Below are 19,559 nucleotides of genomic sequence, written 5' to 3'. Positions count from 1 at the left end.
TAGGCCTAAGCCGCCGTCCTTATGTTTCGTGAAGAAGAGGGAAGTTGGTATGTCCATAGGACGGCCCAAGAGATCTTAGACCCACATATGAATCTTTAGTATCAAATGAGGTTAGGAGACCTTTTGCTACGCGGCCGAATACCACTTGGTAGGATGTTGTTTCCTCAAGAGCTCTAACTTGTGATACGGCTTAGTAGGCGAAGACTTAAGTCGATACAGCAAGGTCGAGAGATGGTTTAAGTTGTGTGGCATCTTGCCATTAGGTTTAAAATGATGTCCAGGTATTTGAATGAAGTATCGTAGTCTGTTGTTAAAGTGGTAAACCACTATTAAAACTAAAATCCTCATTATTCAAGCCCTTTTTCACCACCCCCTGCGGTTCCCCCTGCAGCACCTGCTGCTGCACCACTTCCTCCCGTAACGGCAAGGACAATGATGGAAACCGGTGGACCCACCGCAGAAACGATGCTGACTATGAGCATATTCTTTAGAGGAGCAAAACCTCTAGAATTTAAATTTTAAGACTTAACTGGTCAAGTTTATCATTGTGCGTGCACTTTTTTTCATTCTTTCTTTTCTTTTGAAATTTAGCACCAACATAGATATGCTTACATCATTTTCAAAACTTTTTAAAAAATTGAAAATTGTGGTCCCAGGCCCCTAAAATGGTCTGTGGACCGCCAAAAAGAGCGGTTTGGCTGCGCAACATAACTTAAGAAGTGCACATGCCAGGACCTTGGAATTTTGACAGCAGTCTTATATCTAGTTGCTGTACCAGTTTCAAGGCTTTAGCTGAATCATATCATCATATATTTAAGATTAGCATTTTTTTTACAAAAAAGGTCATTTTTTCCAAATTCAAAATGGCAGAACAGCACTAACCGTTCAAGCGAAAACATTAATTCTGCTTCAGGAACTAGAAATTATATAGAACAATGCTCTTTCAAAATCTTAGAGCAACCGGTTACACCGTTCAAAAATGATATTCCGCAGCTTTTAAAAAAACAATATTCTGAGAAAATCACGTTTAAAAATATACATACTAAAAATTTACCAAAAAATTTATGCAGAATTGATGAAAAACCATTTCCAAAAGTGAATAACAACATTTTTAGAGCCACTAGATACATTCAAAAACAAAGAATGTTGTGCCCTAGAAACAGTGACATACATATAAAATAGCTTCAAGGACTGCCCATCCGTACGCACGACATAAAGAATTATTTCGTGGAATCTTAACCATGGCATAACAAAAGCGATCAGTTGATATGAAAAGTTATAATTCCTAATAATAAAAATTAAAAACTGAAAATTTTCTCAAAATAAACTAGCACCATATGTGACGCCTTCTTTTTCTTCAGTCTTATCAAAAAATCCCTTTCTTTGTGCCCTCAGTTGCTTTCTTCTGTTCTTTGTCACTGGTGTGCACTTTCGCTCTATAATATCTAACCAAGATCATTGCCTTTGCAAAAGTTATATATGTGAACTCCTGCATCAATGTTAAGGAACTCAAGCAATTTTAGCATTCCCAAAGCACCATTTCCTTGCTCACGAAAGCGTCTTTTGGGCATCGTTTCCAGATCATGCCATTCAACGACTCGTTATTGTTTTGTGTTTTGCCATGTAAACAGCGCGCGCTTGAGAAGATCATCATCACTTAAACTAATGAAAATCGGCTTAATTGGCATCACTAACAATTGGCGGTATACCAGCTTTGCTAACATGTTTACTTCTTCCATTGATTTTATCGGCTGGATATGTGCACCATGTGTCGGGAGTACGTGGGCACATTTTGTGTCTTATTCTGAATCGCCAGCAACAGCGCAATGAAAAAGTACAGCACCAATGGTTTTTTTCATTTCGTAAACTGTTTTCCCTGTTGACTGTCTCACTGCAATACCATAATAGTTCTATTATTTTTCCCGTAAGACGACCCTTCCCGCCTAATGTTTTTCCATCAGAAAGTTTTTCCTTATTTGTCGATTTTAAATTCCGCAGCCGTCCACTAACTCTCTTTTGGATGTGACCAATGCATTCCAGCTTTACTACCAGAATCCCATCATAGGGATCTTTCTCTACAATATCAGCATGTGACTTCGAATCACTAGCACCAATGAAATATTGATACCGCAATTGACGATGTTTTTTTCTGATGCCATGAAACATTGTACTAGACCGGCTGACCCCATTGCTCCTGCTGAACCTGCATAATTAATGCTGCAGATATGCTTTTCAATAAATTCAAAATATTTATCAGTGCATTTTAACTTTTCCCAGTATGTGCATTCATGACAAACTTTTGACATTACACGGACATCAAGGCATTTAGCGATATCAGCAGATATAACTGTTACAACACCATTCAGTGATGAATTTCCTCTTTTCTGCTACGTGCCATCACATGATACAGATATATCCGCAACACCATTTGCATTCAAAGCCACATTATCTCTATCAACCTGTCTTATCTTAGCAGAAGGCTCATTCATTGATTGTTCTGCAATGTTTTTGTATGCCGCATGGAGAGTTGTTTGCATTTTATTATATGCATTAGAGTTCATAGGTGGAAGTAAGTTCATATATCCACACAACTTTTCAAAAGCTGTGAGGCCTTTTCCAATTTCCAGTTTCCAATGCCAGTACAGCCTGAATGTTTATCTCAAAAGGTGAAGCACCACAAGTGTTATTTGAAACTTGACGGCTTGTATAGCTGTTGTTCTTCCAAGAGCAGTATTTACATTTGACTTCAAGAACTATACTCAGTCCCTTCCTTTTCGCAGAATATTTTTTAAAATCAATGTCTCGCGACTGACATTCGGAACAGCAAGTCATCAAGGAAAGTAATGAAAATAACATTAATGTATCGATCAGTAAATAACACGATGGGAATGTATCATCATTTACCTTGTCGATGTCGTGCAAATGGTTTGGTAATGTTGCAGTTGAACTTGGTTCTTTAGGTGTAGAACATAGCAGCTGAAACATAGCTATGATCAATATCGTTTTCTTCTGGGGTGAAAACGTCCTTTTTTGTGTGTTGGTTTTCCCTGAAATTTATCTTCTTTCCATGTACTTTATTGCTTTTCTGGCCAGACCTTCTCCTCTTGGAAGATGAAGTTTTCCCATTTTCTTATTTATATGTAAGGCAAAGCTTCAGGTAGAAAAAACAAGTGAAAAAAACAAAACCTTCCACCATCAGCACTAACCGTACAATAACAAAATCTTCCACTTACTTTCCAGTAAAATAGCAAACTTTTGGTCATACTTTGAAACCTCATAGCCATTCCCAGGGCAGTGGGTGAACCCATGGTTAATACAACGGAACGGGTTCCCATAACGCCCCCCCCCCCCCAAAAAAAAGGGAGGGGTGTGTGACTAACAGGACTAGCTGCACCTTCTACATTACATTTTAATGGTAAAATTCCTCATACCTGTCCGCTAAAATTTCAAGTTTCTCAATTTTCCGACAATTTTTATTCAAAACGGTTATCATATTCGTTTTCTACGTTGACAGAAATGGTTAAAACAGTTGTTTTTGAAAAATCAGATGTAATAGTCAGGGGCGGATACAGGTTTAAAAAGTCCTTAGTCAAAATTTTCGTAAAGCCAAAAATTTTTTGTTGCAAATGCCCGAATTATCATTTTTTTAATGTATACTTACCAGACATTTCATAAGAATACATTGAAAGAAAAAACAACATAAATCTAACTACTTTTTCAAAATAATGTTTTTTGAAAACTTGAAGGGTTACATTAATAACCCATAAAAATCTTCTTTCTTCTTTCTTCTTTCTTGCACATCACGTAATGTAGAAAACCATGGACAAATTGAATCTAACATGAAATGGGTCAAATTGAGCAAATTGTCAAAACCGGCCAATGGAATAATGAATGAATCTATCAAATCTGACATCTAAAATCAGTATACCGGGTTGACATGATAACAAAGAAATATATAAAAACAAATTTAAAAAATGAATGTGCAAGAACTATTTCAGTAAAATATATATAAAAAAACAAAGGATATGGCATATAAAAGCAAGGCTCAAAAAGTAAATTTATAAACTGAAAGGACTCTTTCTAAAAAGCAGCATTAACATATAAATCAGGGGTTGTGCTCAAAGCATTTTAATAAATGTATGTTATAAAATAGGAGTTAGGACTTAAGATGTTAAGTGTATAATTACCAACTTAAAAGTAAGACTTATCAAAAGATTTAAATATGTATTAAGTTTTAAGTGAATTTAAATTAACTGTAATCTTCTAGGATCTCGGGCAAAAATATTAAGTACATCATCTACCTTTGGAATAATTTCTTGATGAATGTACATTAAGGAAAGGCCATTAAGACGATCTTCTGTCATGGTACTACGGCAATAATCTTTTAATCGTCTTAATGATGAAAAACTTCTTTCACATTCACATGAAGTAATAGGGATAGTAGCAAGAATGCGAATAGCAACATTTATATTAGTAAATAGAGACAGGTTTATTGACTTTGAAGCAATGGTTTCAGGTCTTGTACCCTGATAATCCAAAGCAAACTTTTCCCACAGCTCTAACTCAGACTCTAGAGCAAGAGGATTTGGCATGTCAGATTTGTAAAAATCTACAAACCTTTTAAATTTGCTCTTCCAATCTTTGTTGGAGTAAACCATTGAAACTACTTTGGCTGGTACAATGCACAATCCATTATACACTACAAAGTTTTCAAAATCAAACCTCGAGTTAAGTTCACTGTTTAAATGGTCCAAGATTGGTATGGTTAAGGCTTTTTTATAATAATCCTTTGGACTGATAGCAGGTTGGTTGTCCCTTAATGTTTGCCTTCTGATAACCCGTTCCATTTTCTCCTCAACTCCTACACTTTCCGCAACATCTAATGCCTCCTTGTACCATGAGTTGTGAAAAAAATCTACATTGTTCCTGCAACTCATAGTTGTATTTTTCAAATTAGTAATGTATTGAACATTATCTGTAATATCAATACTTCTATCTTGAAGCAAAGTTGTAACACCATGTGTTAGTGCCAAAACATTTCTGGTCACAACAACAGATACAATGAACTCAAAGGTAGAAATTTCATAAAAAAAAGAGTGTGCTTTGGTGGCAGTTTCTTTATTGACAATTTTATTTAAATTAACTATCATATCATCAAGGGTCACATAAATTGCAACATAAAGTTCTTGAAAAACTTCCATGCCATCAATACGCTCAATCCACCGTGTTCGGCAGACATCTTTAAGTTTAGACTTATCAGAATTAGGACAATATTGAATGACATTTTTTTAAGGAGCTGTTGCCTTTTTTGTGAAAAGTTAAAGAAGTAGGAAATTTCTTTAATTTTTACCAGCGTGATGGAACAAGATTTAGCAACACAAAGGTTTAAACGGTGGCTATGACAATGAACATAAATAGCCTTTTTGTTAACTGACAGAAGACGAGCTGATAAACCATTTAAATGTCCAGCAACATTACCAGCCCCATCATAACCCTGGCCCCTGCAATTACTGAAATCTAGATTTAAATTTTGCAGAGCAGACAACATAAGCTGGGCTAAATCTGCACCAGTTAAACCCTCTTTACAATAAAGAAATTTAGGAAAATCTTCCTTGATATTTCTACTTGAATCAACATAACGGATTACTAAAGAAAGTTGTTCCTTATTAGAACAATCTAAAAGTTCATCAGCCAGGACAGAGAAAAATCTATTCTTCCTAATTTCAAAAACAATTTTATTAGTTATTACCTCACCACAACAATTTATTAAATCATTTTGAGTGGTTTTGGAAATATATGTTGCATTTTTAGGGCATTTTGATAAATGCTCTTTCAAATCAGTATCACCACCTCGAACTCGAAAATTCAGCAATTCTACAAAATTGCCAGTTCTCCCTACTAAATATTCCCCTGGAACTGGATGATACTTAGCATCATCACGATGTCCTCTTAGTGCAATACCTTGCCGCCCACACAATATGATGGCATCTGTAATGGGAATCAGTTTTTTTTCGGTTTTCTAATACAACAGTTTTCCTTTGGTTGTCAATTAAGACATCAATTGCTCTGGATTTACCTTCAACAGCATTTATCAGTGAGGTAAAAGCAACTATGGTATCACTATGTATTCCATTGGGAACATTTTCATGGCGCTTGAAAGCAGCACATGCATCAGGCCAATATGTTAATGGCTCACGTAACAGTTTCTTTATTTTATATGCCTTGGTTGGAAATCTGTCTCCAAATAAAACACAAGGAAGACAGTATGCACCATCTTGGCTTGGAGAATAACATAGCCAACTAAATGACTTAAGCCATTCCCGACGAAAACTTCTAGATTTTTTTTTAGGAAAAACAAAATTGTCACCACATTTGTGAACATTTTTTATCAAATTATATAATTCTTCTGGCCTAAGACCTTTACATTTGTCCCTATATCCAGCAACATCCCACTCATTTATTGAAGAAGTGACAAGAGATGAGCAACCTGCTTTTGATGATGATTCTGAGAAAAATGAAGGAAATAATAAAGGCTTTTGGGACAAAAAGGATACAGGGGAAGAAAGATTAGCAGGGGAAGTAAAAGTAGAAGAATTTTTTCCAAAAACTTGGCTGGCATTTATTTATTTTAGTTATCAGCAAGCTGTTTTGTGTGGACATACTTTTTACTTTAGGTAATACAAGCTTATCGCTGCATTTATCGGTCCAAAATGATAGCTTTGCTTGTACTTTATCACTAGCAAAACCCACAGTTTTAATTTTTTTTACAAGTTTTTTTTCATTGGAAAAGGATTTACGCTTACTACTATGATTTAACAAACGTATACAGGGAACAAAATGGTTTGGTTTATAATTTTCACCTGGTCTGGATACATAACCATGCATAACATAACAAAGCTCTATGTCAGAAGCTATGTTTTCATTGGGGATTCGAGGTTGAACTTTCTCCGCAAACAATAACTTATAACATGTTTCGCCGCATTCGGGGTATGCTACATTTATATTGTGATTAATGACAGTAGAAAGGGCAAGTATGTCAAGAAGACCTGCCCATCTGCCGTTTTTGCAATTATACAGAGCTTCAAATTGCACTAATTCTGTAAGTGAAGAACCATGGGGGTAATCTTTATCAGATATAGCCAGGGACATATCAAATACTTGCTTGAAATTCTTAAAAAGTTGGTTATTATTTAGTTGTCCTTGTTCAAAAATAGAGTATAAAAGGGGATGCGTAGAATAAAATTCAGCATGAATAAACAACTCTAAAGAAGTAAGTAACCTTAAATCATGGCACAATGAATTGTCACCTGACAACATTAATGATACCGAGCTATATAAGCAGTTTCCACTTGCTTCAGAGCTAAAACAAGAAAAACAAAGCCAATCTGAGTCTTGTGCCTAGCTATTAATACATTCACAAACATAACAACACAACTCAGCTACCATTTATATATTTGTTTATGACACGTTTTGAAAAATTAAATTATTCTGAGAATAAAACAAAAGAATATTTAATAAAAACAATTAAGGTCAGCCATATTAAATCTTTGGCTTTAGTTTCAGTTTATGACTGAAAATTGCATTGTTATAGCTGAACAAAAACTGAATTGTAAACTTCACAGTCTATTAACAAAAACAAAGCTTTAGGGATCAGAAAAAAGTTTAAACAAACCTACCTCAAAGCAATGAGTGTTTCCGAGTTGTTTTGAACGAACTTTGTAGGAAAGTCCAAAGGAGCTAACCTATATTTTAAAACACTTCCATTCTCCAGCAGCTGCGGAAAATTTATTGTAGGTAATTTTAACAAATCACCAATGCGGGAGTTAAAAATTTCTTTCATTGCATCGACATTTCTACTTAAAAAAGCACTAGTAACCTTGTCAGACATGGTTTTTAAAGCCATGTTTAACAAGAAAGAACCTTTTTTCACAGGGGTAATCGAACCCAGCGGACTGCTAAGTCACTAGACTGGTAATTCGAGTTATATCGTTACGGGCGGCTACCTTTTTTTTCACTCAAAAATCGTGCCGCACAAACTATATATGTCACTAGTCTATGTTACAGGTTTGCTCAACTCTGTAGATTTGTATGACTTTTACCGCTGTAAGAAACACTACCGCTTAACAGACCACAGACTATATTCATCAAAACAATCACGCACCATGCAAATTAAAACAGATACAACGCACAGACGTGGCTCTGCGGCACCCTGAGCCGTTGGTCCCCTATTTTATATCAACTCCTGCTCGTCGGCGCACGTTGTTTACATAAAAAGAACTTTACGCACTACTATGCCCCTATCGATTGACATCGTCCGTTATACAGGTAGACAATTTACCTTCGTCACTTGACGTCTTTGACGTGGTATGTATCCGCCCCTGATAGTGTTTTACCACCTTAAAACTGGTTTGACATTTATGTTAAATGATGGCTCCCTGATGAAAACTGCATTACGGTCTTTCCTAGCGGTGGTCATTCGCATTGAAAAGCATTTTTTTGTGTTTATAGTCATACCTCTGTCACCAAAGAACGAGTTGTGAAACTGATAAGTACGTCCATGCCAGTTTCTGCTTCCGATAACAGAATAGAGTCATCTGCGAAGGCAAGTTGTTTAATCTTTTATCGGGAGATAGTAGAGCGCCAACATAGGACGGCAAAGAGCCTAATAATTCGTCCAGGACCATGTGGAAGATGATGGGTGACAGTGGATCGCCTTGTTTAACTCCTTCAGAGATCATGACATTCTCCACCGTATTTGGGTCACATAAGATGTTGGTTGTAGCACCAGTGCATGGTTGTTGTAGCACATGTGCATGACTCGAGCACATAATTGATTGTTAGCTTGTCGATACCATGTCGAAGCAAGGCTCTATGGATGGAATTAATTGACACGGTGTCGAAAGCTTTAGACAGATCGATACCTACCAAAGATAGATTTAAATGCCGTTTCCTTGCATTTTGAATGATGGCATCGAGAAGTAGGACGCTTTCGGCGCATCCATCAACGGGGATGAATGCTCTTTTGTTTCCACAGCACAACGTTTAAGATAGCAGGGATGCTTCTCGCGTCGATATTCTTCAGGTGGAATATTATCCACACCAGGTGACTTGAAGTGTTTTTACCTGGGGTGGTTAAGAAAGATGACGCAGCTGTTTTGTTGTCTCTATGCCTTTGTCTGCTATTTTTATTTGGCCGATGCTGGTGTCCTCCTCCACGTTTAAAACTGTGGAAGAAGTAACGCCCCCTCCCTGATGAACCTTGGGGAGAGTCTTGATGTTGTGATTAAACTTTGAGTCGAGGACATCCAGAGTTTACTTCGATTTTTCGGTCTAGATTATATATGACCGAATTTTTTTCCTAAATAACTGGTCATCATGCTTCTATAAACGCTCGGATTTTTCACGTAAAAGTGCCTTAACTTCTTTAGTATCTTTCATGAGATATTGAATAGCATTAGACCTTCTAAAATACGTTAGTCCATTACTGGCTTGACCTAGCAACAGCACACAAGTTTCTGCCAAGTCCACCAGATCTTTGACGGGGACTTTTGGTTGACGGGGATTTTTGGTTCCTTATAATTGTCACTTTCTTTACCTGAACTCTTGGAGTCAGGCGAAGAAGGAAGGAAATAGTGATGTCAGAGGAAGGAAATGGTGATCGATTTCTCTTGCTTTTAGATTTTTTTAACTTTTTTTTCTTCGATTAATCGACGTTTTGCACGAGGATATCTTTAGGCTTTTCATCTACATTCTCAGGTTTAACTTTATCCTCCGGTTCTTCTTCTGGGAGAGATGTGACAGGGGTAAGAAAAATACTGAACCTTTTGTTTCGTTCGAACTTGTTGCTTCGTCGGACATGATTTTGAAGGTGATGTTTAAGATGACGATAGATTCTTCAGCCGATAAGAGTTCTGACTGTTCTTCTTCACGAACAAGATAGAAAGACTTTTGAGGTTAGGCTCGTGTTCAACGAGTTGAGGTCAAGTTATTCCAGTATTAGATCGGCAAGAATTTTATGAAATAAAATTATAAAAAAACTCACAGTGTTAATGACATCCACATTAAACCACTCTGAAGCTTTAACTTATTAAAAACAGCGTGACTTCAGTTTAAAGCATACTATGCGAAAGTGCGACAAAAATTTTCTTTAAAATCAATGCACACGTGTGTTGTTGATGTAAAATACTTCTCAGTACTAAAGTTTATGATATAGCTTCCCAGACATTTTTCATTTGATCCTTGAAATCCGGACATTTTGTGTCCAATAAGCATTGACTGTCATTTAAGTCTTGAGGATCAAAGTTAAAATCTTGACCACTCATAAACCAATTTTCTACCTCTAAGGCAGGCATAGTAAATCACTTTCATCAAGCTTGATTTTTTAAATTGAGATCATCAAATGTGCAAAGATACAATGTTATTCTTTTATAATCCATTCTTCTTTATATCTTTTAAGGGAAAGCTTTTTAGACGATCTAGTTACAATTAATTCTTCACTCTCATATGTCTTGACTTTTTGTTCAGCCGAATGAATAATGCATGATCTTTATTCAAAGTTCTAAAAATCAATCGCTTGTCTCTTTTAACTTTTAGAGTACATTTAGAGTCTCTCCATTCAATAAGTCCTATGTTTACATCGTCTTGTATAGCATTCTCCCTTTCCCCTTTTTAGAGCCACAAACTCTCAATTTCCATTGGTGACCCTTTTTAGATTTAAATCTTGCAAAAGATTGTATAGGTGTGTCTTTTATGCAATCTTATTATCTTTTTTAAATAATCTGTAGCTATAATAGCTATTATTTAGCTACTTCTTCTATTTTTTTTAGAATTAGCTATACATTTCATTTCTGAAACAGTATTATAAGAGTCAAAATAAAGCTAGCTATGCATACAAAAATTATAAAGCTATCTAGCTAGCTATTACCACACACACAACTCCTATACTTATATGAGAATTCTGCTGGTTGGCTTCTCAGATCTAAACAATATTATTAGGAGCTAGCAAGCTATAAGACACATTTGACATTGTCCTAATAAAGCATTAGCTGGCTATAGCTATATTGATAGCTAGTACATGCATTTGCTTGTGGAAAAGTGCAGCCAGTTATAGCATAACCCGAAAAGCCTTGCTAGCTGGTATAACAAACGTTTAGTTATGGTTTAGCTACTATAGCTGAGGTATAACTGGCTAATGTTTATAATGAACTTCTTACGTTTTCCACATTTCTGGCAAAGGTTCTACTTTTTTGCACATAGATTGCCATAATTGGGGCAAAACATTTTCCAATGTGAAAATATGCAAAAGAGAGAGCAAAAAGCTAACATTTTATTGGGTTTCTATTTTTTTGTCGCGGGTTATTTTGATTTGCCGTGGTAGTTGTATGCTACTCTAAATAACTGATAACTTTCGTTTATAATCTCTAGTCATGCCTAATATCATTTTCTAAAAATACCTGAAATGTTTAAAAACGAAAAACGGCATGAAAGCGGAAAAATCTGTTCCGATCAGATTCCGTTTTCGAATTTATAAGTTTCCAACAGAATTTGACCCCAAAACAAGAAAAATTTATTCTATAACGTTTCATTACTTGAAGACAGGATTACGAAAATCCACCATATGCAAAGTTTCTGACTCGTATCAATCATCTTTAACCTATTTGCATATTTGCGGGTGGGCGTCTAACTGGCGTTTAATATCTTTATGCTAAACGCCACAGTCAGATGCTGATCTATAAAATACCGGCAGACGTTGACTCTAAAATCATCTTGGCGTCAAAACCTCTTTTTTGTCCCTACATTGTGCTTAAAGTAATGCAAACGTATAAAGAAAAATTGCAAAAATATCTCAGCGTTCTTCAATCGCAGCGTAAACACCGACTATAAAATTATCGTCAACAAGCGTTTAAGAGGTGCGTAATAACGGCGTTTCAGCTAATTTTCATGCTACACTCAGCATGATGAACGACAATTAGTCGCCTAGTTTGAACGGAGCTTTAGCGTTCGGTATGGAACGTCGTTACTGCTTTAAGTCATCAAACTTTATTACGGTTTGTGAATGTGCGGCTATATGAGGTCGAATTGTCATTATATGAGGTCGACTTATCATTATATGTTGTCATTTTGACACTGTGTGAGGTCATCTTAGCATTGTATGATGTCATTTCACCATCATGTCATTTCATTGATATATACGGCTGTTTTACTATTATATGCTGCCATTTTACTATTACGCGCGGTCTTTGCATCATTATATGAAGTCACATTACCATTATGTGTTTATATATTAAATAAAGTCCAAACTTCATTATGCAAGGTCGCTTTTTCATGACATGACGTCTATTCTTCATTATATTACTTCTCACTATTTTATGATGGGGGAGTGCAAAAAGGAGATCATGAATGGTGTCATGTTGTGAAAACACGAAATCATATCATAGGAAAATTAAAAAGAAGAAAAGTAGCACTAGGAGCACATCTTCATTAAGAGTGACAGGAAGAACATTGACCAATAATTTTTTTGCCTAGTATCAAAGTATGGCTGCAGAGTTCCGTCGAGTGATGAAAAAGTTGTCTTACAAAAAGCTGGCTCTTCTACGAAGAATCCAGTTAATTTTGGATGATTGTGAGGCTGATGTATTTGAAAAACTTACCAGTGGCTTTTTTTATAGTCAAATTTTTTCTTTACAGGTGGTAGAAGAGAAAATATGTGTTTGGAAAAAAATTGTTCGTTTATTACTGGCATTGATAACGAGCCAGTCCTTGGATTTGAGAGGAAGCCACACATCGACTTTGTGGAAGTAGTCGAAGGATTTACTCCTACTGCATCAACTTGTGTAAATGAATTGAGGCTACCAACACCCTCCTTGATTCATTTATTGTCAAAAGACGTTGTTGTTAAATTGTTTAACTGGTATGACTTTGCATTTTGTAATACATATTTCTGGTTTAATATAAACTATTTACAAAAACAAAAGGAACATTTATCGTATTTTCAGGATAAGAGCTGCAGCTTCAAATTTTTAGTGTTTTGGGCTTCAGCCAGATATTTGGTCAGTTATTAACTATTTTTAAAAGCTTCGTGGACGCATTGATTCCCGAGCTATCAACCACGGATGGGTCAATTGTGGCATTATATAGATCAATGCCTCAGTAAAAAGGACTTCTGGTGCAGAGAAAATCGGCCTATAGTTTTCTTCTAAGTCGTCGTCGCCAAATCCTTCGACACCATAACATAGCAATTCTTCAGGCGTAAATTCGATTCCAACAGGGTTGCTCATTTGTCCTGCCACCCATAAAATCAAGAGAGAACTTTTAGTTGTTCGAAGCCGGTGTGCCATCCAAGCATTGCTCCAAAACTGCAGTTTTTCAATAATTTTCGGTAGGTACACATGATGCAAACAGCCAAGATGGATTTCGTTCAGTGGATCAAGTATATCTTTCTCCTCCATGTGGTAAAATAGGTCATAAAAATAACTTTAGACGCCCGTGAATACATCCCTCCAAAGACGTTCAATTCTTTGATTGTGCGTTCTTTTTCTGTTATTATGCTTCCTCTATTGTCTTCCTGTTTTTCAATCATGAAATCAGCCACGAGAATATTTTCCATCCCTTTATCACAACGCACACGCAGAGCAGTCCATACCCTTCTGATCTTTTCAAAAAACTGTTCAAAACCGTGGTGGCCTCATTACTGGTTGTGCAGTGTCCAGTACTACTGGTAATCTACTATATCCGTTAATGGCACCAATAACAATAAAGTACCAACGAACCAATTTGTGGTTGGTGTCGAGGTGCCATGAGTGATTAGAGCCTTGCACATTGTACGTCCTCCGAGCTAATCTCCCTTTCCCTTTTTTCCTTAACACTGTCAGCATCAACCCAGCTATCACGCATTCGGAATCGTTGAATTAGAACACCTTGTTGTCTAAGCATTAGCCAAATTCATAGGCCGGAGGAATGAGCGCTAATGTTTTGCTTATGGGGAAAAAATCCATAATGGGGGGTTTGTTGGACTTCTAAAGTGAAGCAAATGGAATTAAACACAAAACTTCCAGCTTTATATTATGTTATAACGTTATTATAAACATTTAGCTGCATAATCGTATAGTTTAACACTTGGTGAAAACCTTTCCGAATATACTGGAAGGTGTCATTACAAACGTTAGCTACTAAAAACTACAACAAAAATGGTTAAGTGGTCTTCTGCATCAGCCTTGTGTTTCAACAACCACACAACTTTGGGTATTGATGGGAAACCTTTGAAATTTTATCGTTTACCAAGATTAAAATCTTTAAAATCGCAATATCGGAAGATTTTAAAAACAGATGGTATTAACTGGAAAAATGGGTATATTTGCTGTGAACACTGGAGCTCCAATGAGAGATTATCAGTGACAGACTTGCCAGATGTTGTCGTTTCAGAAAGAAATTTTCAAAAGCTTGAACAGAAATATGAGAATGCTAATAGCTTGGTAAAAAAATCGCCAGGTTAAATAAGGAACTTGCAACTATGAAATTTCAAAACAAGCTATTGGTAAATAATAACAGAAAAATACGTTCTGATAATATGTCTATTACTTCAAAACAGTTTTTCTAACATTAAAAATACGTCAAATTTTCAATATTTATGTGGTTTAACATTGCCCCAATTTAACATGCTATTAGACTGTCTTATGCCTTACTTTCACCTGATCTCATATCCTGACTGTTTCCACGCACCATCACTCAATAGATCACTAGATAAAGCAACAGAATTACTAGCTGTTCTGACTATTTGCCGTCATGGTGTTCATCAAGGTTTAATGGCATTTTTTATGGATATATCTAAAAGCACCATGCAACGGATATTTATTGGTTGGGTAATTTTTGTTGCTGGTATTTTCAATGAAATTGACTTAAAACCACCTTCTGGTTTTTAGTGAAGAAAATGCCTAAAAGTTTTATTGAAACTGGCCATGGTTTAACAGATTTAGTCACTGATGCCACTGAATTTAAATTTTAACGTGCCTTAAATTATGAGTTAAATTCTTTGATGTTTTCCAACTATAAAAATACACAAACTGGAAAAGCATTAATTGGTATTTCTATTGGTATTTTTATTGGTATTTAAGAAAATTTTCATTATTTAAAATTGAATTTGTGACATCTTTAAGTGCTTGCATAAGGATGTAGTCTCGTTTTATCATAAAGAAATTACTGTTCACAGTCTCTGGGTGATAGGATTGTAAGATACAGAATTTTGCATCAGTACACTGCATTTGCAACTGGCACTGCACAAAGTATTGTGAAAAGCCATTAAGTGATTCCAGTGGTCCATCATTTTTTTGTCCTCTTGTCTTGACTTCTAATAAAATTCCTGCAGGGCCAAGTGCATCAGGGCTTGCACCATAATGGTTGTCAGTTAGATCTGTAAAAAATCCACATTTTTGTGCAGTTGGTTTTGACGTTAACTGAAAATTTTTGATAGCATCATTCTCAAATTTTTGACCACGGGCTATATTTGGTATGAAAGATATATCCTTTTCAGGTTTACCCAATTTCACAACATCCCACATTTCTTGAAACTTTTTTCGCCCATAAATACCAAGAAGGGCTAGTAGTCTACTACCAGTAATTTTCATATATCTAGCAGATTGCCACTCAGTGGTGTTCTGAGAAATAATAAAATAATTTGTACCACGTGGCTTTGGAGCTTCTAAAAAACTGATGTCTACTATTACTTCCATATTACTTGGGTTCATTTTTTTATTGATATCAGCATGTAAATTTTTAATTTCGTCTGTTTTATGAGTATACACTGTAAACGATTTTTCAATTTGGACAGCTACTTTATTTTGATTAACTATTTCGTTTATTATGTTGGTAGTGTTTGTTTTAGAAACTGGTTTGTGGATATATTCTACTATTCTTTGCTCTTTGTTAATGTCATGTCTTATAATATTTTCGTTGTATAAAGCTACACCACAATAGTCATGATCAGCTAAAGCATTGGCTAGTTTTAATGTGTATTTGTATTGGAGTTGTTGGCCAAGTAAGGTAGTTTTTCCCAAATCAGTTTTCATTAACACTTAGTAGACATGCTGTACTACAGGTTTTTTATTTTTGAGTTTTTCCTTTAAAGTTATCGTAATTGAAGTGACATCTCTTTTAAAATAAGATTTACTTGGATCTGCAGCATTAAGAACAACTTTTCCATTTTAACTTTTATAGCCTTTAATGGAACCATTAGAATAGAGCCTTTTTAGACCGCCGATGCCATTTTTGTAACTGTTGTGTCATAGTCAGTTCCAAAATTTGATTGCCAGTCTCGTTGGAAATGTTTTAAAAATAACAAAACAACTGCAAGAACGTGACAGCATAAGCCACTTGCACCAACTGGACAACTGCAATGAGCTTTTTAAGGGTACCCGTTTTCAAGAACAAGCACTGCTGGCCTTGCTTCAGTACCATCTGACTTTTTTACCATTGCTTTTACATATATACACGAATTATCAACTAAAGTTTTAACAGTTACTATCTTTCTACTCTGTAGCATTCTAATAGCCTTTTCTTGCTGGCCTAAACTACCATATGTTTTCATTTTGCAGTAGTTCTTAAATATATCTTCATTGATAAGTGGTAGATCCTCATCCTTTTTACACCATTTAGCTGTAGAGGAATATCTGTGGGATCTAAGCTACCACTAAACTTGTAATTTTTATTTGCTTTGTCTTCTAGAAACTAAACTAAACGAGGATATTGCATAAACTTTCTCATTTTTATCTGCAGTTCTTGAACATTTCCTGTGGCACACTGACCTATATTTTTTAGCCATTCTGAACATTCTTTACGGCTAAAATTGCTAACATCCTTTGTATTGTCCATGTTTATAAACCTTAATAATCGATATCATAAATAAACTATATACTATTGCAATATACAACATTTTTCTTCGATTTATTATTTATCTAGCCAAGCACACCAAAACAATCGCCGCCATTATGATTTTTTTCCCTACAAGTGAATTTGGACGAACTTGACCGCGCCGTATGAATTTGGCTAATTGGCATTAACATTCCTTGCCCGCATTTAGGATATTCCGAAGTCAATTTCACCAAAAATGCGTCAAGTCCATTATCTTTTATGTCATCAAACATTCTCCCATTTAGATCAAATTCTTGCATGCGTCGATAAATTGTTCTTTCTGAAACTCCATGTAAACACGAATCCTGTTTTAATGAAAAACCTTCATCTATTTGGATATTTGATACTGAAGAAAAAACATTGCATTTTATTCGAAGATCCATAATATTCTTCCTGTCAGTGACACGTAATTGCGCTAATTCCAATAAGGACAACTTCGGAACTATAACAGGAGTGATTCTTTCAGCAGAAAACTTAGGAATACTATCTTTAACAGTTGTTTCTTTGTTTTCTCTGCCATATTTATTGTTGCGTTTAAACCCGCCTGAAATATTTGTGTTTCTTACAGAAGAAATAATTGTAAAACTACGCTCTTTGTCACTTTGCTTTACACTACACCGTCATATAGTAACGAAAAAGCACATAACTAAATCCTGTATAATGTCAACCACGCATAAGGTTGAATTATCATCACGTAATGCGCAAGTATCCGCGTATAATGGTAAAATATGATCATATTATGACAACGTACCCGCGTATAAAATATCCTCTGACAAAATATCCTCAGGTAATGGTGTATTATCATCAAATAATGAGAAAGTATCATTTCATAATAAAGTTTAATGACTTAAAGCAGTAACGGCGTCCCATAGTTCGGTATAATGTACGTAACATGTGCTGCAATGCAACCTGTCCAATGCAGAAAAGATTGAAACGCTCTGGTTTACAGAATGAATGTGGAAAAAGACAGCAAAAAAAGTTAAAACTATACTTACTTTAATATATGTTCGTTACTTTTTCTTTGTAAACTTTTGTTACGTGTTTTATTTCACAAATGTTAGATGAAATTATTTAAGGTACTTTCGGAAATTAAAAGCAACTAAAACAGGAAATATCGTTATGGACGTTATGTGTTTTTATAAAAAGTGAGCCGATATTTTTCAGCAGCCTTTTAGATAAAAGAAACTGTTATTTCAAACCTAGATTTTTTTAAAAATGTTTTATTTTATATTCCAATTAGGTATAATTTCCGTTTTTAGGCTCAAACTTGTATTCTTTAAACGTCAAGATTTTTTAGGGTTATTTCCCGTTGTAAGTGTTCCCTATAAGGAAGAATCTTTATATCGTGTGCAGCTAAAGTCAACTTTTGTTGTTGTTTTAATGTAATGTATTAGACAAGTAAAGAGATTTAATTAAAGTAAATATTCTGTGACACGTGTTTATTTTGTTTTGTGTACTTAACAAAACCAACAACAAGTAACCTGGTTTTTACTAGCACTAAACTACAGTGGATCTTTTATACTATATTGAACACAATGTATGTTTATCCCGTCCTAGGATATGAATACTTTCCAAAACATTTCCATTGTAGATTTGAAGAAAGTTAGAATACAAAGCAAGCTAGTTTTTTCTGTTGGATGCCTTTTTATTATCTTTTGATCTTTTTGGTGAAGATTTGTAGCTGGAATTGTTGATGAGAGAAAAGGACAAACAGAAAGTAGGTACAGGAGTTTAGCATCACTGGAATATCTTTCCCTCCCTTTGGTAAAGCAAATATTGTGAGTAAGTCTCTATTAAAAAGCTTCTGTTCAACGTTAGAAAGTTATTTTAAAGAGAAGAGAGTTTCGCAAATATTTATCTTAGTTATGGAGAAGAGCTTTTCAGCGAAAATTAATTACACGAAAATAAGTCTATATATATATATACATATGTATAAAAAAGAAGAGTTAGACTTTAGAAGGCAAGAAAGACGCTGCACATTTTATATAACGAACCCGCCCAAACACTTTCACTTTAACCTAGTTTAATGGAATTGTTCACTTTACTCCTTTTTCCCCAAAAAACCCGAGGAAAGCCTAAATGTAGGTAAATCTACCATTAAGTCGCTAATAAAAAAATCGATTTTTTTTAACAATTAGGAACAAATTACATATATTTAAACGAAGGCAATTTTGTAACCATATGAAGTCGCGATAAAGTCCTGTAAAGCCTTTGAGTATTACTGCTCTTATATTGGCAATCTAGTGCAACACCTATTAGAACAGAAGGCGAAACAAAGTTTTAACCACTTTTTACAGACTTTTACTTTTAAGATAGGAGGAGAGATAACTTACCATATGCTAGGTTTTATTGGGTTTTATTGTTTGGATGCTGTTTTTTTTTTTTTTTTGTTCTTGCGTCCTCTTTAATGTATTATTACTTTGATAAATTCTTGTTTTTTGAAAATGTTAATTACTAAATAACTGAATTAGGAACGTCCTGGTTTGGTGGCATTATTGTCACGGTCAAATGCTTCTTAATTTTTGATTTCTCGCTTTGAAACAAATATTAGATTTTACAATTAAATAAACCATTATTCACGCAATATGTTTCCCCAGATTTCAGAATTTTGGTAAGAATTTCAAATATTTTATTCATTTTGTGTCAAACGTTTTGTT

The 19,559-nt window shown here is 35.1% G+C and overlaps 1 pseudogene; it reads right to left on the bottom strand.

Annotated features, from left to right (window-relative positions):
• Positions 1–1,046: 1,046 nt before the first annotated feature.
• On the bottom strand, positions 1,047–2,688 carry LOC130624073 (uncharacterized; annotated as a pseudogene).
• Positions 2,689–19,559: the final 16,871 nt, after the last annotated feature.

The sequence above is a fragment of the Hydractinia symbiolongicarpus genome, chromosome 13 (genome assembly GCF_029227915.1).
Source record: "Hydractinia symbiolongicarpus strain clone_291-10 chromosome 13, HSymV2.1, whole genome shotgun sequence".
NCBI classification, from domain to species: Eukaryota; Metazoa; Cnidaria; class Hydrozoa; order Anthoathecata; family Hydractiniidae; genus Hydractinia; species Hydractinia symbiolongicarpus.
Note: the sequence above shows the minus strand (reverse complement) of the source record. Positions and strands in the feature narration are given on the sequence as shown.